This window comes from Alosa pseudoharengus, unplaced genomic scaffold, assembly GCF_046254945.1.
Source record: "Alosa pseudoharengus isolate Yale_2024_CS ecotype anadromous, Long Island Sound unplaced genomic scaffold, YU_APseudo_1.1 YU_APseudo_1.1_scf_33, whole genome shotgun sequence".
NCBI lineage: Eukaryota > Metazoa > Chordata > Actinopteri > Clupeiformes > Clupeidae > Alosa > Alosa pseudoharengus.
Window position 1 is genome coordinate 846,806 of NW_027468734.1, and position 21,089 is coordinate 867,894.

The 21,089-nt window shown below is 40.3% G+C and overlaps 1 protein-coding gene across 1 annotated transcript in view; it reads right to left on the minus strand.

The window, feature by feature from the left end:
- LOC143101367 (kinesin-like protein KIF1C) overlaps positions 1–21,089 on the minus strand; it is an 82,871-nt gene that overhangs the window by 60,924 nt on the left and 858 nt on the right. The gene's annotated exons all lie outside the window — the stretch shown is intronic.

The window sequence follows — 21,089 nt, forward strand, 5'->3', positions numbered from 1 at the left end:
GTTGCTACAGGAGCAGGGGAGCGGACTACGACCAGTGGCCTTCTGTTCCAGAACGTTGACGGAAGCCGAGCGACGGTATTCCCAGATCGAGAAAGAGTGTCTCGCCAGCGTATGGGCATGTGTGCGGTTCACCAGGTATCTGCAGGGAATGGAGAAATTCTGTTTGCAGACAGACCACAAACCGCTCGTTCCTCTCATAAACTCTTACGACCTCGACAAGGCACCTGTAAGATGTCAGCGGCTGCTGATGCGTCTCATGAACTTTAACGCTGACGCAGTGCATGTCCCAGGGAAGCAACTTGTTGTGGCAGACACATTGTCACGCAATCCTCTGCCAGACAGAGACACATCTGACACGGAGGACAAGGTTAAGGCCTACGTACAAGCTGTGATCGGAACATGACCAATCACAGGCGACAGACTGGACGCGATTAGGTCAGCCACGGGCCAGGACACTGATCTACAGACTGTCATTCGCTACACCAGGGCCGGCTGGCCAGGTGAGTTAGCACGCATTCCACACACACTACACGGGTTTCATGCTGCCAGGGCACACTTGTCAGAAGCAGAAGGACTTCTCTTGTACGATGACAGAATTGTTATTTCCCGCTCTATGCAAGCAGATGTACTGTCCCAGCTACACGAAGGCCATCAGGGGCTTACAAAGTGTCGCAGAAGGGCCAGCATGTCGGTGTGGTGGCCAGGGATTGGCCACGCCATCACCGAAACAGTGAGAACATGTGGATTCTGCCTTAAGAACAAGCCTACGCTGAGGCGTGAGCCACTGATGACCACGCCCCTGCCCGGAGGTCCGTGGCAAAGAATTGCCGCTGACCTCTGTGAACAAGATGGTAAGCAGTACCTCATTGTTGTGGACTATTACTCACGTGACATTGAAATAGCACAGCTGACTACCACCACCAGTCAGCAAGTGATTGCTCGCCTGAAAAGCATGTTTGTCAGGTGGGGCATCCCCCTGGAGCTGGTATCAGATAATGGTACCCAGTTCACTTCATCAGAGTTTCAAGCATTCAGTGAGCAGTACAACTTCAAACACACTAAGTCTAGTCCCCATTATCCACAAGCCAATGGAGCAGCAGATGGGAGCGTTGCCACAGCAAAGCGCATACTGCGGCAGCCAGACCCTCACCTAGCCCTTATGAGCTACAGGGCTACTCCAATCGCTGCAACTGGTCAGAGTCCAGCACAACTCGCCATTGGACGACAGATAAGGACAACAGTTCCAGTCCTACCTGCACAGCTGGCTCCGAGTCCTGTTGACACCGACGCGGTGAAGAGCAAAGACCAACAAGCCAAAAGTGCCTACCGTTTCTTTTACAACAGACGGCACTCGGCACGTCCCTTACCTGTACTACGGTCAGGTCAACACGTCAACATCAAGTTGGATGGAGAAAAAGGCTGGAAGACTCCAGCAAAAGTCATCGCGCAGGCACCTGAGCCCAGGTCCTACTACGTCCAAACAGACCAAGGGACACTCACCCGTCGGAACCGGAGACACATCCAGGAAGTGCCGGGGTCAACAGAAACGGTCACTGCTTCAGAGACTAGTGACCAGAGCCAGCCCAGTTCCTGTGACCTGGGCTCCCCATCCCTCCCTGCCGTGGGGCCTGTCACTCCTGGTCCTACTGTGTCCCAAAGCCTACCACCTACCACCCCCAAAAGACCTGGGAGAGTTACTAACCCTCCTGCCTGGTTCAAGGACTATGTGCCTAAATAGACCTGAAGGTGGTATGAAAAAAAAAAGAAAAAAAAATGCAACAAGAATGCCAAATGAAAACATTGTGAGAAAAAAAAGAGAAATGTAACAGTAATGCAAAATGATTTGAATGTTGAATTTTATGTTGTAGATTCTTAACAGGTAGTGATAACTTACTTGAGTTAATGAGTTAAACAGTTCATTAATGAGTTCATTTGTTTAATGGTACCTAAATGAAAGAAGTAAGAATAACAGTAACAAAGAATTGAAGTAACAACCAGCCATTTATGTTATGCTTTATTACGTTTATTTTTAAAGTAAAGTTGCTGGGAATTTAAGTTATAACCAGGTGACTGATTTAATGTTAATGATTTACTTTACTGAGGGGGGAGATATGATGCGATGAATGTTTATCAGTTGTCTTACGCATAATATTGGAGACGTCATTACGTGAAGCTTGGACTTCTGGGAGTTCTACGGAGCATGAGTTACGTATGTGTTATCTGAGTTATTAATAAAAGACCTCAACGTAAGATTCAGCCTGGCATTCATGACAATATTTTTTTTTTTTTTTTACCATCGCGGAAATATAAACGTTGCGCGCATAACATCGCGGTGACCATTACAGGACGTCCTCTCAAAGTCTCGTGGACGTCTTTAAGACCTCCCGAACAGAGGTCCGCGGGATGTAAAGGGAACCCTACACAATGTCGAGGAGGTGACATTTGACAGGGGACCTTTAGGGGACGTCGCCAGGACTTTATTTTGTTTACTGGGTAGCTACATACAGCTACTCAGCAAGCCCATTAATGCATGTACATGTGTTTGTGTCTATGTGTGTGTGTGTGTGTGTGTACAGTAGGCTACATACATTAGTTCAAATAAAGTTAAAAAGCCTTCATTAAGCACAATATTAATAGTAAGTATAAGTATATATACTCTTTTGATCCCGTGAGGGAAATTTCGTCTCAATTTATCCCAATCCGTGAATTAGTGAAACACACTCAGCACACAGTGAACTGAAACACACACTAATCCCGGTGCAGTGAGCTGCCTGCAACAACAGCGGCGCTCGGGGAGCAGTGAGGGGTTAGGTGCCTTGCTCAAGGGCGCTTCAGCCGTGCCTACGTCAATGTGTGTCACATGCTGCCAAGAACCCTTCGGTTATGCCAGTTTTCAGTAGACAGAGGGCTTACCGAAAACAATAGCAGCAAGCTAAAATTAGCAATAAATGGTAAGCTTATATATTGTAAGTACACATAATAAAGGCTGATATTTCAAATGAGCTGTCTAAAACTGTAAAATGTGTTTATATGAATGACTTTAAGACGCTCAACTTTACACTAACATTTTTAAGACAGGTGCAGGGTTGTCTTAAAGTTACGAGGAAAATTGAGAAGAAATGTAAGAACTTTGTTTTCAAAAATCTCATTTGTTCTTAAGTGTTTTCTTAGGAAACATCTTAAGAAGAAAGTTAAGAAAAATCATAATAACTTTATTTATGAATATCAAATCTTAAATTTGTTCTTAAGACAAAAGATAAGAAGAAAGCACCACTTAAGAAGTATTTTTGTCTTAAGGCTTTGTGAATCCGGCCCCAGGATCTGTAGTCTTAAGAGAGCCAGATTGTATGCTTAAATCCTGAGACAGAGTATATAGTTTAAAAGTTGAATGTAGATAGTGTAATGGATGTTGATAGACATAAAGTTTAATGGATGTTGATAGGCAGATTGTTTAATGGATGTTGATAGATAGTTTAATGGGTGGATGAGTGAATGGTTTGAAGAAGATGGATGGACAGTTGGATGGAATGTGCCTTATATCCTTGTAGAATGGAGAGACACAGAGAGAGTTGGCCTAGTTTAGCAGAAAGCAGTTGATACAGGTGCAATGAGTTTAATTGGCTCTTTGAGGGGGGCTAGTTGAGCAGCTGACAGTTGATACACACGCAAATCAGTTTAATTAGCCCATTGTGATGTCATAGTGCCAATGCAAAGTCTATGGGGGAAAATAAGCTTGATTTATGTTAATATCTCAAAAAATTCAAAAACAAAAAATACATTCCTCAAGTTTCCTTTTCAAGACCTATGTTACAAAGTTTCTACGTTAAACGAGGAATCCGAGGAATAACCAGTGCATGAAAATGCAAAACATATTATGTAAAGTATACAGTGTTAAAACAGATAATGTGGAGATAGTTACAATGGTTTTGCTTAGGTAGACATGCAAATAAAGTTAATTGCTTAGGTTGTTGCAATGCTAAATAAAGCTGTTCATATGATGGTTGCTAGGTTAATCATGTTGATTGCTATCGAAACTGACATAGATGCTTTATTTCAATGGTTGCTATGTTGGTTGCTAGGTAGGTGGTGGTTTAATATAGTTGGCTGGAGGCATAGTTGATGATAACTGAGAGTTGGAATGGCTAAACAGATAAATATTTGAGTAGTTTAAATAGTTAAATCATTTAATACAGGGATTAAAGTAAAAAAAAATCGTTTGACTGAACTTTTTTCAGGCCATAAGTCATACGTTGTTCATATCTACCTATAGAGATAGCACCCCTTTTGCGGTCGCGACCTATTGGTTTTTAATGTACAAAAAGATGCAAACAGCAAAGTAAAGGGAGTATTCGCCTTATTCACACAGCGGCCATTGTTTAAACCAAAACGAGGCTACAGGGTACACTTACTATATAATTAATGCCACCTACAGGTGAATGCATAGAACATAACAATCCTATGGTTTGTGTACCCTGTAGCCTCGTTTTAGCCGCCAATGGCCGCCATGTGAATAAGGCGAATTGAGAGTGTTCTTGATTGAGATTGAGTTTTCCTGATGAACAAAAATTATATTTTAGTACCTGATCATTGCTGATTAGCCATTGCTGTTCTTTTCTACTGCAGCAATATTGTAGAAAGGCTTTAACACACTCTTATTTAATTACTTCAGGCCAAAAGGGGAGATTTTTTTCTTGTTAATATGCAATTCAACACCAAGTAAAATCTATAAAATCAAGTTTGCAAGACTTCCCATTTCCTCATCAAAGTAACAAATCAGAACATTCTAGATATTGTTCATATTTCCATTTGTTGCCTCATCCGCATTTAATGATAACATGGTAATTTTGAGTTTTACAGACAACTCAGTTTTCCAATGAGCAGCAATACTGTGTGTGCTCATGCAGGAGGTCTGCGCATTTGTAACGACAATCTGGAGACGGCGCTTTTGTCTTCAGCAACAGATTGTATAAGGTTGACAAGAGGTTGCGATATGGTTAAGGACAGGTCGTGTTGCGCTATGAAAGAACATGCGTAGCCTACTTTCTAAACGTAAAAACGGTCAGCCATAGATAAACGTAGCCTACCTCTGTCGTGGTGGCTAGTTGCACCAGGTAGGGAAGATGTCCTGAAGTGCACAAACGTTAACCTTATGGCGGTCTTCTGATTGGTGGCGTGCTAAAACGTTTTCCTATTGCATCCATAAACAATTTTCTTGCAGCGAACCGCGCAAAAGCAAACTCCTGGCACTTTAATTTCTTTACACCATGGCTTGTTAGTGCTCCCCCGTTTCCAACAGCTCCCCATCTGCATTTATTTTTTAACTTTTGACACCTGCCTTCCTTTAGCAACAACGCATCCATGACAGCTAGTGGCCTTGCCAAATAGACGCACACAAATCATGACGCTAATATGCGAGGTTCTGGTAGGCCCACTGGTTATGGTTTTGTGCTATAAATTAATAATATTTTATAGCAAAGTTTTAAGTTGACTATTTTAATTGTATGGTTATTTTTTGTCAACATACACTCACAACCTATTGTCGTTAAAAGTGAGGCCTAAGCAAAATAGGCTACAAGGCTGTCTGTGCGTCACAAACACGACTGACCCCCTTACTCGACACGCTCAGTCAAAACCTTCCGTCGCAAATTGTGAAAAACATTGTTGTATGTCATAACAGACGGGATAATAAATTGCATAGGCTACGGTTTATATTGCGTCGCTTTACACATAATGTTAGTTGAATTGATTAAAAACTGTAACAATAATAGTAGCCTACATCGGGTGGCATAGCAGGCTATCTGTTCAAGTCATAGGTGACACCCAAAATGAATGACCTCCCCTGACAAGAGTTCGCGATAGTAAGTGTCTACATTGATGCACGGAAAGAACACAGCCTCCGAATTCGCACATAGAGCTCACAATATCATATCCAAAAAAGTTAAACGGATTGGCCAACCTCATCAGCTGTCTCGATTGTGTCACTATAATCCAACTTTTAGACCGTTATAGTCCTCCATACGTGTTCTTTTTTTTAAGCAAACGCCCGAGACAAGTGTGTAGCTACAACATACAAAGCGAAACTCATGGCTGACGTAGGCCGTATAGGACGTATCTTCTTGAGCGGTCACGGATTGAGACACAGAAAGTTCTCAAGAACACTATTAGGTCTTTAAACATTTACCTAATATTTGTAGTTGCCTTAAAAAAGGAAAAGCAAAGGTGACAGTCCCCCCCCCCCCTCCTATTTTTTTTCTAATCGGATCTGCATCGATCTCAAATATGACATTTCTAAAATCAAATTGACGGAAATCCGTCCTATGACGGAGAACTTTAATCCTTGTTTAATAGTGAATTATTATAGTGAGGATTTTCATTTTGAAACAGTTGTGGGAAGAGGATACAGTTGGCGGAAGTCATAGCTGATGATAACTGACAGTCAGAATGGCTAAACAGTTAAATAGTTGGATAGTTTAAATACATTATTCAATAGTGAATTCTTGTAGTGAGGACTTTTCTTTTGAAAGAGTTGTGGGCAGAGGAAACAGTTGGCGGGAGTCATAGTTGATGACAACTGACAGTTTGAACAGTTAAATAGTTGAGAGACAGAGAGAGTAGGCCTAGTTGAGCAGAAAGCAGTTGATGAAGGTGCAATCAGTTTAATTGGCTCTATGAGGGGGCTTAGTTGAGCAGCTGGCAGTTGAAACTAAAATCAGTTTAACCCTTTGCAGACCGCACGCTCTAATTTCGGTACCCCAGTACCGATGACGTTCAGTCTAATAACTCAGCCATACCCCAACCAATTTTATCAATGAAAACTTTCTCAAAAACGTCACATCATAGGCTTTCTGGCGATATGATTGGTTAAGGGATTTGTGGCGCGAATTTATTTTACTACATGAAGGAAAAATCAAGAGTTGACGTCTCCCTCCACTAGAGGAAAAACAGCAGGAAGCACTATGCATCGTTGATCTTGATGTCGTCTAAAGGAGAAACTACTGGATCATCTGAGGTAAAAACAAGTCTTTTTATGTTATTACTACTTGTTATCCATGTTATTACTTCAAAATCGTTTTTAAAAGTTATTTTTGCTGGTAATTACACCTTGTATGCATGGCCGTAACATAATGCGTGTGTGTGTTAAATTCAGCTGTTATTTTCAGTAATTTCTGGGGGGTTACTATATGTCAACCAAGATTACAGACCTACTAGGACTGACATTTTAACGATTTGTTCTATTTTGAACGATGTTCCTTGCTTGTCAGCTGATACAGAAAACTAGCTAAGTTAGGTAACGTTAGCATCAGAAGAGGCTGCAACATGTCCCTGACGCGTAGTCGCGATACAGTTCACTCCCGTGCTTCATGACTGCCAACTTTGTCAAGTACACCTAATCGGCATTTTATTGTCAAATAAACCTTTCATTCCTTCATAATATGTATAGCACAATTTACAGTTGTTTGTAGCCAAGTTGCTTAGCTTACTTAGATAGAAACATCTGACATGAATGACAACGTTAATGTTACGTTACCGACGTGAAGACTGTGTTGATCACCGATGGTGTAACGTAAGGATTTTATTCATTGACTGCTGTTTTCATGAATACATGACAGAAGATTTGTTATAAATGTGTCTTAGTATTGTTTAGCTTTTAGGCTGTAAGGTTGGCTGCTACGATTATGAGGTTTATGGGTGGCTAACTATGATGGGAGCTCATACACCCAAGCCTACTCGTCGACACATTATTATGACGGCCGCTAGCGAAGCGGTCATATAGGGATTGTCAAAGTTTTTTTTTTTTTTTCGTCATCTACTTCCTGAAATTTTGGTCAACGATACCCGGGGCACCGAAACACCGGGGCACATGAAATTTGGTGGGTATGTAGCCCCACTAGACTTTTACGGAAAAATTTCGTTTGGTCCCCGGGGGCCACTCCCCCTCCGCGCTGGGCCCCCCGAAACCCAAAAAATTCAGTTTTTCCTAAATAACTACCTGAACCGTGGCACCGAGGATGAAGAAATTTTTATGGTATGTTGGTCTCAAGGGCCCACATCAACCTAGCCCATAATCACTCATTTGTGATTTGCACCCCCCCGGTAAAAAATTAAAATGCAATATCATTCTGCTTTAATCGCCCCTCTCTTCAGTAAAGACGTTCAGAACTGCACCAAATTTTATGTGTATGATTAACCTGACATTCTCTGGGGGTATGCCAAGTTTCGTAGAATTTCATCCATGGGGGGGTCTAAAAAATTAAGTTATGTGTACATTTAGTGACTGTACACTCATTTGCCTGTAGATGGTGGCGCACACATATACACATGCACACACACACACAGGCACCCACATACTATCGGTATTAGAACGGCCGATACATAATTACAAATTCAGTAGGATTAAAAGAAAGCCAAAATAAATATTCATCATCATCATCATGGCTGCATTTCCAGTATTGGCGATAAGTAGTCGTTTGTCCACTAGATGGCGCATCTTTGCAGTGAGACGTAATTTTGTTGGAAGTTAATCTAAAGTGGGTTGGAAAGACACTACGCTTCCTACAAGGACAAGACTGTAGGCTACAGTAGTTTACCGCAGAGAACGTCTAAGGGTAGGATGATTTCTGCATGACATGTAATTCCCATTTCCTCTTGAAGCCGAAATAAATCTGAGAATGTTTATCGGACATGCTTGTTTTTTACTGCAGGTAGGCTATGTTAATCCTATCAATAGCAGAACGTAGGTAAAATAATGTTACCGTTAGCATGGTTGAGTGATGGAGGCCAATTTGATTATTGATGTATTTGTAGAAAACCATAAATGCGTTTATAGGCTACCAAGCAAATCGAAAACAGCACTAATTGTATCTTTCGACTGTCATCTCATTTGCTTATGACCATAACCTAGGCTACTAACAGGAGCTACGTGAGTTAGCCACAACACGTTCGCTACGTGATGGTTTTTTAATGGAAAATATATAGGCTACCTGAAAGATAACCTGTCTATGATGCACCCTAAACACCGGGCTGGGACATTTCTGCTCAAGGTCTCAAAAAGCATCTGAGTCAACGTTCATTCCCAAACACCATATAGGCTACTTCAATCCTCTATTTTCAAAGGTGATTCAAGTAAGGAAGAGCATGGCTTAAAGTAAAGTAACTGAAACTACATAAATTCGTCAAAGTGAATAATTTGTGTCAACTCGCCGCAATGTAGATTTATTAACGCACCCATGATGATCTACATCTCCATTTAAACCAGATGTTTTAGAGCGCACGTTGAGATGTATTCAGGGCAGGGCTGTAGCCTACCTACTAGGGGTGTAACGGTTCATGTATTCGTATTGAACCGAAACGGTACGGGCGTCACGGTTCGGTGCATGAATTTACACGGAGAATACACGGTATAAAAATACATAAAACTCGTGTGCGGATTAATTAATGTCATGCGCAATTACTGTACAAATAAAGTAGCGAGAGTTACGGGAGTTCTTTAGCGACACCTAACGCTAATCTGTAGCCTCGCCTTAGCTCTGATTGGCGCCTATGTTTTTTTTTGTCAGGTCGTCGGTCGAGTCCGTCAGTCATTAGCAGCACTAAGATTAGACCTACAAGAGTTAGAGGATCCGCTGGTCTCTTTAAGATCGCAAGTTTGAGAACTTCAGTTACAGTAACGTTAGTACAGGCGGAAGAGTGGTGGATAAGATGAAATTGTGTGTCGGCGTTGTTCAGCATTGGGTATGTGAGTGGAAAAAATGCTACACATATTCGAAGCCATCACCCAGATGATGTAGGCTACCAATCACTGAAACGAGGGGAAAGAAACTTCCCGTGCGCTTCAGCAGCCTTTGGATACACATACAAATAGGGCCAAAACCTATGGCTTAAATTAAATGATTTCGTAATGACAGAAAGCTATGTAAATCGCGTGGTAATTACCTTTATGTTGGGGTAACTTGTAACTTCTCACATGAGGAGCTGGTAGTGTAAGTGCAGACAGTAAAATAAAGTGACAACGCTAACCAGGCTAATAAACAAACCATGCTACGGTGAGTTAACGTCAAAGGGCAAAGTCACGTGACTTCTAGTTGTAGTCTGTTTATGAAATGAAAGGAGCAATTTCGTTTTTTAAAAAAATGCAAAATAGTGTGATATTTTCACAGTTAGTAGGCTAGATTATTACTTTACACACAATGAAAAACATTGAGGCAAATTGTAGACCCTTCCATATACAACTAAACACAGATGTTGAAGGTCTTGCTTAAGTGGATTTTTAAAAATCATTTTCTATGTAATTTGCACTTTCAGAAATAAGAGATGCTGTAGGCCTATTTTCAGTTTTATAGCTGATTGTCTTATTTTGTTTACAAGTTACAGATTGAGTCTGGGCACTTATTGTACTGTTTAGCCTACATCTTACACACTTCAGGCTGTTGCAGATAGCTCAGGGAAGAGACTGTATGACACTAGGTGGTACAGCCTGAGACATGTACAAAAAAAAATGCTTTCTGCATTTTTGTTTTGCTTTTCCCTCCATTGTACCGAACTCGTACCGAACCGTGATGTCCGAACCGAGGTATGAACCGAACCGTGACTTCTGTGTACCGTTACACCCCTACTACCTACACATATTTGTTGCACGAGCTACAAAAATATTTTTTTGCGATGGATGATTTAGTACCAACGTTACACCGGTCAGATACAGTTTTGCCTATGGCTATTCCGTGAGACTGAGGCGCTTTTTGTTTGTTCGAAGTGCGTGTTTAGGGTGTGAGAGGGGAGTCGATGTGCTTTGATTCCAGCTTGGTAGTTGTAGTCTATGCGATTAAAAAACACGTGTGTGTGAAGTATCCAAACAATGATAACGCTTTCATTATGGCTGCTTTAGCCACAGACCTTGAGCTACTGTACAGTGGGTTGGGTTCCATTTAGAAGTGTCCACTTCATTCGCCCTTTCCGTGATTCACAGCTACGTGAAATGTATTACTACTGATATGCAAAACTATTAACTTTTCGCCAAGAGGTGGCAGCTTGATACTGTAAGGTGTAAGCCATTGGTTCCAAAGGAGATTTTATTTGGGTTGCCAGTTTAGCCTAGTGACAATTTGTGTTGTGTAATAGGCCTAGCATAGGGCCTACCTTATATAGCTTATAGTTTGTTAACAGTCACGGTTTTGTCATAACTCCATCTATGTATTTTTGCATTTAGAATAGCTCTAAAACCGGGGGGCGAACACGTCGGGGGGGCGCCAGTGCATGGATATCTCAATCGCAAAATTAAACAATACAATTAAACAATCGGGCGCCTACCATGGACTAGGCTGGGTGAAAATCAAAAGATTGCGTCAAAAGATTGACCTTAACCATGGACCTCATGGTTGCAAAATGCAAGGGAACATGAATCAGCATATTATTTGCACAAACAATAACGGACAGTAGCTCTTCAACTTTGCCCGTTAAAATGTGTATGAACAGTCTCGCAACGCATTTCATGAAGGCCCTTTTGGACATGTCAGTTATTTGCACCACTGGGTAAAACAGCATTTTGTTTTAGACTACTGATATTTAATTTGTGCATTGACAATAAAGCTGAATATCATTTGAACTAGATGACTAAACTTATGCATATGTAGAAGAAGAAACATTCACAAAAATCCATGACATGACCTCTCTTCTTGATAGCTGTTGAAAACTGCATGGAACTGACAGGGATTGTTTTGTTTAATAATAAATAAATACATTATGCTGCTACCTTCTGCTTTTCCCAAATACAATGTAGCCTACAGGTGTACCTTTCATCAGTCCAGTTGCAATGGATGGACTGTGATGAACTGCCCTACTTGTGATTGTTTAGAGATTTTAAAGGTTTTATAACAATGTTACAGATTTTTTGGCCCAGAAACAAATCTATTCACCTTTGCAGCGCCAGTAGGCTACTTTGTGTGCGGAATGTGTGCAAACACACATTCCAAACAAGCATACACAAAAGTTTCAAGAGTGGGGGATGGAGTAGAAGATGGAGACAAATTCATTAATATGATTTATTTTCGCGGAATGGATGTGCAGGACTGAGCAGCGGTCATATTTTGTACCGCTACACGGTACATCTAGTTTTCTAAGGGGGTGTTTTGTCTTTACGCAACTGCAGCCTATGCACGGTGTGTATGTGTATGCATACGCTGTTTAGATGTTTTCTGTCATATCTCCTGACTCATGTTCATGAATCAATGTTTGCTTGTAAGCTGGCATGCTATGTATGGTTTAGCCAAGGCAATAACACCTAGTGAGCTCTGAGACTAATGTTACCTCTCCAAGCAATATTGGAGTCCTCCAGTCACAATAATACTTTTAGTGAAAATAGTCATGGTTGGTGGTGATTAAGATTATGTGGAAGTAATGTAAAATAAAACTAAACAACCTATTTACTATCAGACCTGTGATTTTTTGTTATTTTAGATGGAGGGAGAGAAGTATGTGCAACTGAGGTGAAAGCAGCAAACATGACCCCAAGGACCACGGTGGCATGGACATGGGACATGGATGGGTAGTTTCTGGATGAAGAGGAAGACAATGATGTGGTAGAGGAGGAGAGTAATCTCCCATCATCCTCAGCTAGGTAAGCATGTTTGTGTGTGTGTGTGTATGTGTGTTCGCCCAACTGGGCGTATGCACATTTCTGGTTGTGATAAGAGTGTTGCTTATAACAATAATGACAGGGATTATAGTGATAATAGTTTGGCTAGATTTGTAATTAAATTTCTAATTTTCTTATCTGACAATTTCTTTATTTTGAGCTTGGTCAAGTCCCATGTTAGGTAGAAAGCATACACTTTGCCTATCCTTCTAACACAGACAGGGACACCAACTCCAGTAGCATTTACACCTCATCGTCTGCTAGGCTTAGATGGACACACACACACACACACACACACACACACACACACACACACACATGCCACAGCTGTGACAACACACACACGGATCTGGTGTGAATGCGGCGTTAGTGTATCACCTTATGTGTAGGGCAAATTATATCGATAATTATATATTGTAATGGTTGTTAAATGTATTGAATTTCTTCTAATGTTTTAATTGTTTATATGTGTGAATGTTAATATGAATTGATGCTTTGTTCATCATGTTAAAGTATTTTGTTGATCTTTGTTATACTGTTGTCTTGTCATTCTTGTAGTTCTAATAGTTACTGCTTGTTTGTAAACATATGTTTTGTTATTTACCTGAAGTTGTTGTTCCTGATTATTTAATGAAATTGTTAAAGACTTATCTAAATAAAAATGATTTATTTCTTCTTTTGTAAACCTAACACATGTGCCAGTGTCTCTTATTCTTGTTTTCATAGTAGAATGAAGCACACGGAGAAGCAGTTACCATCTGGCTAGTTTTTATTTCAGCCTTTATCTTTCCTCCCCACAATTGATTTAGCCTCTTCAGAGTACAGTAAGACATCCTATATTTAGCTATGCATCTTGTTTTGATGGTAAAACATCTTATATTTGTTACATGACCATTATATCTGTGTATTTTTGGTCAGATGTCAAACCAGGAAAGGAAAACATCATACTCTTTAAAAATTCTACATGTTACTGCGACTTGCAGTTATGAGTATATTAATCATAACTTCTGAACCAAAGGTGATAAATTGATTCTGTTTTTTTCACTGAGGAGATCACAACACTGTCTATCTTTCATACACTATATCTACAATACACATTAGGTGAAAAGCAAGATTCATCTTTACAAATTGATATTTTCATGTTTTTTTATGTTGAATTTTGAAGGTATTGTTTAAAAACAATGTGTGTTACACTACTAAACTTATTAACTATGATATGTACCATTTTAAAGGGCTAGTTCTCCTGATTACAATGGTGGGTATATCTTATCTCTGCCATGTAGCATGGCCACACAATAAGCCTTTTTGTCTCACAAGGGCATCAAGTATGAAAAATCGGAATGTTTCGTGCCGTCTGCAAAGGTCTAATACATTTATCATAACTTTTGAACAAAAGGTGATACATTGATTCTGTTTTCATCACTGAGTAGAGGACAACATTGTGAATCTCCCATACACTCTAAGTTTTTCTCTATCTACAACAGAAATTGGGGGAAAAATTAGATTAATCTTGACAAACTGATAGTTTTGTGTTTTTTGGGGTTGAATTTTAACGATATTTTTTAAAAAATATGTGTGTTCTCAAAATTATTAATTATATTTTATACAATTTGAAAGGGCTATTTCTCCTGATTATAATGGTGGGTAAATTATATCTCTGTCATGTAGCATAATCACACAATAAGCCTTTTTGTGCCATAAGGCCATCGAGTATGAAAAAATGGAATGTTCCGCGCGGTCTGCAAAGGGTTAATTGACCATTCGCAAAACCCCGCCCATCGAACGCAGATGAGCCAATGGCAGTCCAGTAGCTCCGTGCAGGCAGACATGGCCCGTCAACCAAAGATTGTTAAGGCAGAGCAAGATATTTCATCAGGAGCCACTTCCGGGAACCCGGATCGCACGAGGCAGCGACTGCTCCATTGAAGTCTATGGGCATAGCTCAGAATTTTACCACATATGCTAAGGTCTTGGTTCTATAGAGTTAAGAATGTGAATTTTGGGCACGTTTTCATGATCCTCAAACCCTTCTGAACATTTCAGGTACATTTTTAGCATTTTTGTACATTCCAGTCTGGAGAAAATCGACTTTATATCAGGTGTGCGCCGGTTATTTATGCCGCTGCTGTTGGCCGGTTGCAACGTACGCTCATCAATACGTCATCGACACGCCTCTTTATGCAGACAGGATTCGATCCCCATTTCGCGCCCATAGACATGAACTACAACAAAGTATCTTGCTCCGCCTTAACAATCTTTGGCAGCGGCATAAATAACCGGCGCACACCTGATTCCCTAGTGCAACACCCAATCGGGTCCGTGTAGACACTAATTACAGTGCATAAAAATGCACTGTACTGTTCTTCCTAGGCTTCTTATTATTATTCCGCTTACCACTTTTTCCATACGCAATTTCTCTTGAACAGTTTAACTTAGAAACTTCATTCAAACTTTGTAACGTAGGTCTTCAAACAGATCGGGTTGCTATGTCTTTTCAACTTTGAAACTTTTATACTTTTTAAACTATTAAAGAAAAACGTTTAAAAAATCCCCATAGACTTAACATTGTCGATTATGACATCATAATACGGCCATTAAGCAATTAGAATCCTATGGCAGGTGTTCAGGCCACCTGCAGCCTCAGGCTTTAAGCATACAATCTGGGTCAATTAAGACTACACATCCTATTCAACTGTTTCCTCTGCCCAAAACTGTTTCAAAATAAAAGTCCTCACTACAATAATCCACTGTTAAACAATGTAACCCATTAAACTACTGAACTTTTTACATTCAACTTTTAAACGGTCTACTTTTAAACTATCATTAAACTATCTATCTATTAAACTAGCTGTCTATCAACAACTTTTAAACTATCTACATTCAACTTTTAAACTTTTAAACTATATACATTCACTAGCTGTCTATCAACAACTTTTAACTTGTCATCAACTATGTCAACACTTTTCATCAACTATGACTCCTACCCACTGTAGCTAGTTAGCATGGTTAGCAAAGTTAGGATGTTAGCATTGTTAGCATTTTCAACAAAACTGCTAAAAATGATTAGCTAGGTTAGCTAAGTAGCATGGTTAGCATAGTTAACATTGTTAACATGTTTACAAAACTGCTACAAAAAAGTTAGCTAAGTAGCATTGCTAGCACTGCTATAAAACATTAGCTAAGTAGCATGGTTAGCATAGTTAAAAATCTTAGCATAACTGCTAGCAAACATTAGAGCCAACTTATCAAATATCTACCTATACACAGCCATTAAACTATTGAATATCAACATTCATTAAACTTCCAGTCTGTCAACAACTTTTAAACTATTTACCTTTAACGGTCTACTTTTAAACTATCATTAAACTATCTATTAAACTAGCTGTCTATCAACAACTTTTAAACTATCTACTGTCTATCAACAACTTTTAAACTATCTACATTCAGCTTTTAAACAGTCTACTTTTAAACTATCAACTTTTATTAAGCTATGCAACCACCATGTCTATCCTAGCATCACCGTAGTAACCATCTCTGTATTATCTGTTTTAACTATACATGATATTTTACATCACAACTTTAGCATTTTCATGCACTGGTAATTCCTTGGAATTGCATTTCTAGTTACATTAACAATAGCGGCAGGTTCGAACACACCTGGCTCCACCGGAAACAAACAAGCGTACTGAGAGTCTTTCGTGCACCTAGCCTATGACATGACAACAACAATGTCCGGGAAACTATCTGTCAGTTAGGGGTGTAAATCGGAGTCTACATGACGATTCGATACAATATCGATTTCTTAAGCCAATGATTCGATTATTTTCGATACTTCTGAATTCCCCACGATACGATTCGATACGATTCAATACTCAATATTTTTACATGATATCTATGAAGTTTCAAATAAATCAACAAAAGTTTGGAATGTAGGAGCAGGTATCTAAAGCCTTCGTTCTCTGTGACACAATTAAATACAGCCTCATGTCTTTGCATATAAAAAAAATGCAATGGCCTTGCAAAGTGCTCGACAACTTTTGAGAGAAAAACGTTGTCAGTGATGTGGCAGGCTTGGAAGCCTGTGCTCTCGCCTTTAATACCATAGCGCCTTTTCAGGTGTGCGGATAGATTTGACGTAGCCACAGTATCTTCTCTCACACTGACAGTCTTTCTCTTTGCAAACGGCAACATCTCTTACCACTGCTTCATCTGTTTTTCTGAAGCCAAAATACTTCCACACCCATGACTTGACGCCGACTGGAGTGTGTAAAATTTCACTTTCATTGCCAGAACGCTCTAACGGTACCATCGCTCTTGAAAGTCAGACTCAACAAAACAATGTGTGAAACGTAAGTAACGAATGCGTCTGAAGTGGTGTGAAGTATAAGTGAAGTAGACAATAATGAGGTTAGCGCCACCTGCAGCTTAGGACTAGGTAGTGCGCTTACATCGGAGCCATAGACAGAAAAAGAAAGGTCGGAGCTGAAAATAGATAGGCAAACAAACAGGTGGCAAAATAAACACATTAATCGATACTCTTGCGGACGAATCGATGCATTGAATCGTCGGCTGCATAACCGATGCATCGATACGAATCGATTAATATTTACACCCCTACTGTCAGTGTTCAAGGATTCAGGCAGTACAATAGACCAGACATAGACATGGACTACTCTCTTCACTAACTGTTTGATTTCACACATTCCACCTCTCTCTCTCTCTAGTTTGCTGAAACAGATTCCAGCTGTCTACATTGTGTGTGTGAGTGTGTGTGTCTGTTTATTTCTGTGTGTGTGTGTCTCTATGTGTATTTCTCAATACATTTCTGGGGGGGGGGGGGGGCTGTGAAAAGTGTGTGGGCTGTTTACACACATACTGTACATCCACAGTTAAACAAAACAAAGAATAAAGGATCCTGATCCCATACTGTTCAAATGGAGAGAGCTGTAAGACTCTTTTTGTCCCTTTTGCCCAAGAACAGGTAGGAGGTAAGAGTCACTAAATTACAGAGCAGATCCTGGCCATAACTAATTTTTTGTATAATGTTTCCATGTTTATTAAGTCTGTGTGTGTGTGTCTGTGTGTGTGTGCAAGTGTGTGCAAATTGATACTGTCAAGAATGTGGCTACTTTAAAGTACACAAAAGATGGTCATAAAAAAAGCAAGAGAGAGAGAGAGTATAGCACATTGCTGAAGCTATTACTGTCCTTTTACTTTTTTTTCTTTAATTAGTTTATCTTTATACCAATAGTAAAGTTGATTATTAACATGTTATACCTGTAGCTTTGATAACAACTACTTTATTCATTCATGCCAATAAAGCACCATTTGATTTGAGAGAAAGAGGGAACTATCATGACAGTCTAAGGGCTGTATTTTGCACCCTGGCGCATGGCGTAAAACTCGTTTTCCACCCGGCGCAAAGTTTAAGTCCTTATTTTGCACGTTTAGTTTTTTAAACGCATAATGCGCCCAGGGGTGTGGCAATTAACAACCTAGGAAGTGACCAAGTGCATTGTCTAAAAATCGCTATTGTACACCACCTAAAACGCATTACGCCACTGACCAAGGGAAACCTGAAGAAGAAACCTGTCAGAAGTCAATGGCGAGTTGTTTATATGTTATTTTAAGAGCGCATTGTCAACAGTCATATTGGCGGGTGCACAACGCACCATCCTTCTATCATCCACAAACGTACACCAGCCCACGTCCATGCAAAACATTACAAATTGCACCATTATAATGGAAAACATAATTAGAATAAAGATATTACGAAATACTGTACATCTTATGATGAGTAGCCTAGTTATTCACCATCATTTTGTAATTGGTAATGACGGTTAAAAGTGATTAGGGGAGAGGCGAGAGACGCGTATGGAGCACAGCTGAAGACGCACTGTCACGAGATATAAGCAACTCCTCTGCAGGATAAATGTTTTTTTTTATTCAGTCATTTGAGCAATATTAGGGTAAGTGTTGCTTTTTCCAGCCTATGGTAACCCATTTTCAGTCAATAGTGAAAGTAACTTACTGCATATAACTGTCTTGTCATTGACACCATGGTGAAGTTAGTTTCACTTTGCCAATGAGTTCAAATAATAGACGAGTGCAAATGCGTGAAGGCTATGGTAGGTTTTAGTAAAGCATGGTTTTGTGGAATGACTATTCCATTTTGTCTCCAAAGCAGCATCCTTCAAATGGGCCGTTGACTGTCAAAATACCGATGCATTATTTGAGGTCGAGCTTTGCACTGTTAAAGGGAGTGACAGATGTCATTCTCATTGGTTTAAAATGATGTTACGCCCCAAACACACCCATGACTGATTAAGAAACCGAACACCTTGTTGCGCCATGCGCTCTACGTTTGATAACGAAAACACTCCCAATGTGGACTGGACATCCTACTAAATTTAATAAGCTTTTGACGAGTGACGATGCTTTAGACTGTCATTATAGGCCCTTAAGCGCATTGTTACTAGTCAAAAGCTTATTCAAATTTAGTAGGATGTCCAGTCCACATTGGGAGTGTTTTCGTTATCAAACGTCCAGCGCATGGCGCAACAAGGTGTTCCTAGGTTTCTTAATCAGTCATGGGTGTGCTTGAGGCATAACATCATTTAAACCATGCTTTACTAAAACCAGCATAGCCAATATGCATTTGCACTTGTCTATTATTTGAACTCATTGGCAAAGTGAAACTAACTTCACCATGGTGTCAAATCAACGCCAAGGCAGTTATACGCAGTAAGTTACTTTCACTATTGACTGAAATGGGTTACCATCAAAAACATAGGCTGGAAAAGCAACACTTAACCTAATATTTTTCGAATGACTGAATAAAACAACGTTTATCCCGCAGAGGAGTTGCTTATATCTCGTGATAGTGCGTCTTCAGCTGTGCTCTCGCCTAATCCCTTATAACTGTCCTTACCAATTTGCAAATGCATTGTGAGATGTATTTTGTAATATCTTTATTCTAATTATGTTTCCCATTGTAGCCTAATTGTGTAATTTCTAATGTTTTGCATGGATGTGCGCTGGTGCGTGTTCATGGAGGATAGAAGGATGGTGCGTTGGGCACCTGCCAATATGACTGTTGACAATGCGCTCTTAAAATAACATATAAACAACTCGCCATAGACTTCTGACCAGGTTTCTCTTGGTCAGTGGCATAATGCGTTTTAGGTGGTGTAAAATAGTGATTTTTAAACAATGTGCTAGGCCACTCCCTAGGTTGTTAATTACCACACCCCTGGGCGCATTGTTTAAAAAATAGACGTGCAAAATAATAAAAATAAACTTTGCGTCGGGTGGAAAACGAGTTTTACGCCATGCGCCACGGTGCAAAATAGGGGCCAGAGAGAGTGAGTGGGGGGGGGGGGGGTAAAGACTGTTATATCATTAGAAAGGTATTCATTACTGAAGAAGACAATTACTGCGCACATAGGCATGATGGCGAGTTTCCTTGTGGAATAACTGTTAGCTTGAAATACGTTTTTTGTAGTTCTGTTGTGTACACCCGTAAGCTAACTGCACTTAAACGTTGATTCTTCCGTATGTGTGTGAGACTATCTGTGTGAGGCATCCGGGCACACACTGATTTAAAAGCCCCTTCACGCGCCCGGGCCCCGCCGATGGAATGTGATAATGAATGGTGTTCAGTGCGCGCGGCCGACGCTCCAGCTGTCACAATGCTGGTGTGTGTGTGTGTGTGTGTGTGAGAGAGAGAGAGAGATACCTATTCCCTCTCTTGCCTCTCTCGGCTAAAGATAGTTACTGCGCGACCCAATCTGAGAACACACGCTTAAAACACACTTGTTTTTTTTCTCCCTTCCTCTCTCTCTCCTCCCACGCATAACTTGGGCTACAAAATACACACGGAAAATGATGACAGCAAACTCGACATGAACTATCTCCAGTAATTATGACAGCCTGTGGGTAAAAGGCTACTTTGATGCTATATATTTGTGAGGGTATTAAACATGTCAAACAGCCACTCTGCAATAAGCATTGTGACCTAGGCTACATTTTGAAATATGTGGTAAATGTGTGAAATGTGGTGAAGTTTAAAATTATTTGAATTATATGTGGCAGTATGCGTAAACTATGTGTGTGCCTGTGTCCTGTGTGTGTGTGTGTGATTAGTAGGTCAATCCCAGCATATCCTACACACCTCTGGTCTTGGGCCGGATATTTGGCTCGCGCTGGGAACACATGATGGCTCAGGCCCAGCTGAGGCACACACTGTGGCCTCGAGACAACTAAACCAACACGCAAGTACACAAGCCCGATGGCACATCCTGTATGCTGCCAAACCAGATACGACAACAGTGTCATGTCTGTCATGAAAATGTCGCTTAACGACCATGACCTTAGTTTTCGAAATTAGCGTGGGTTCAAATAAGCATGTCTGACGGGCAAATCCCCTAACATGCTAAATGTAAATTCTTAAATACGACTT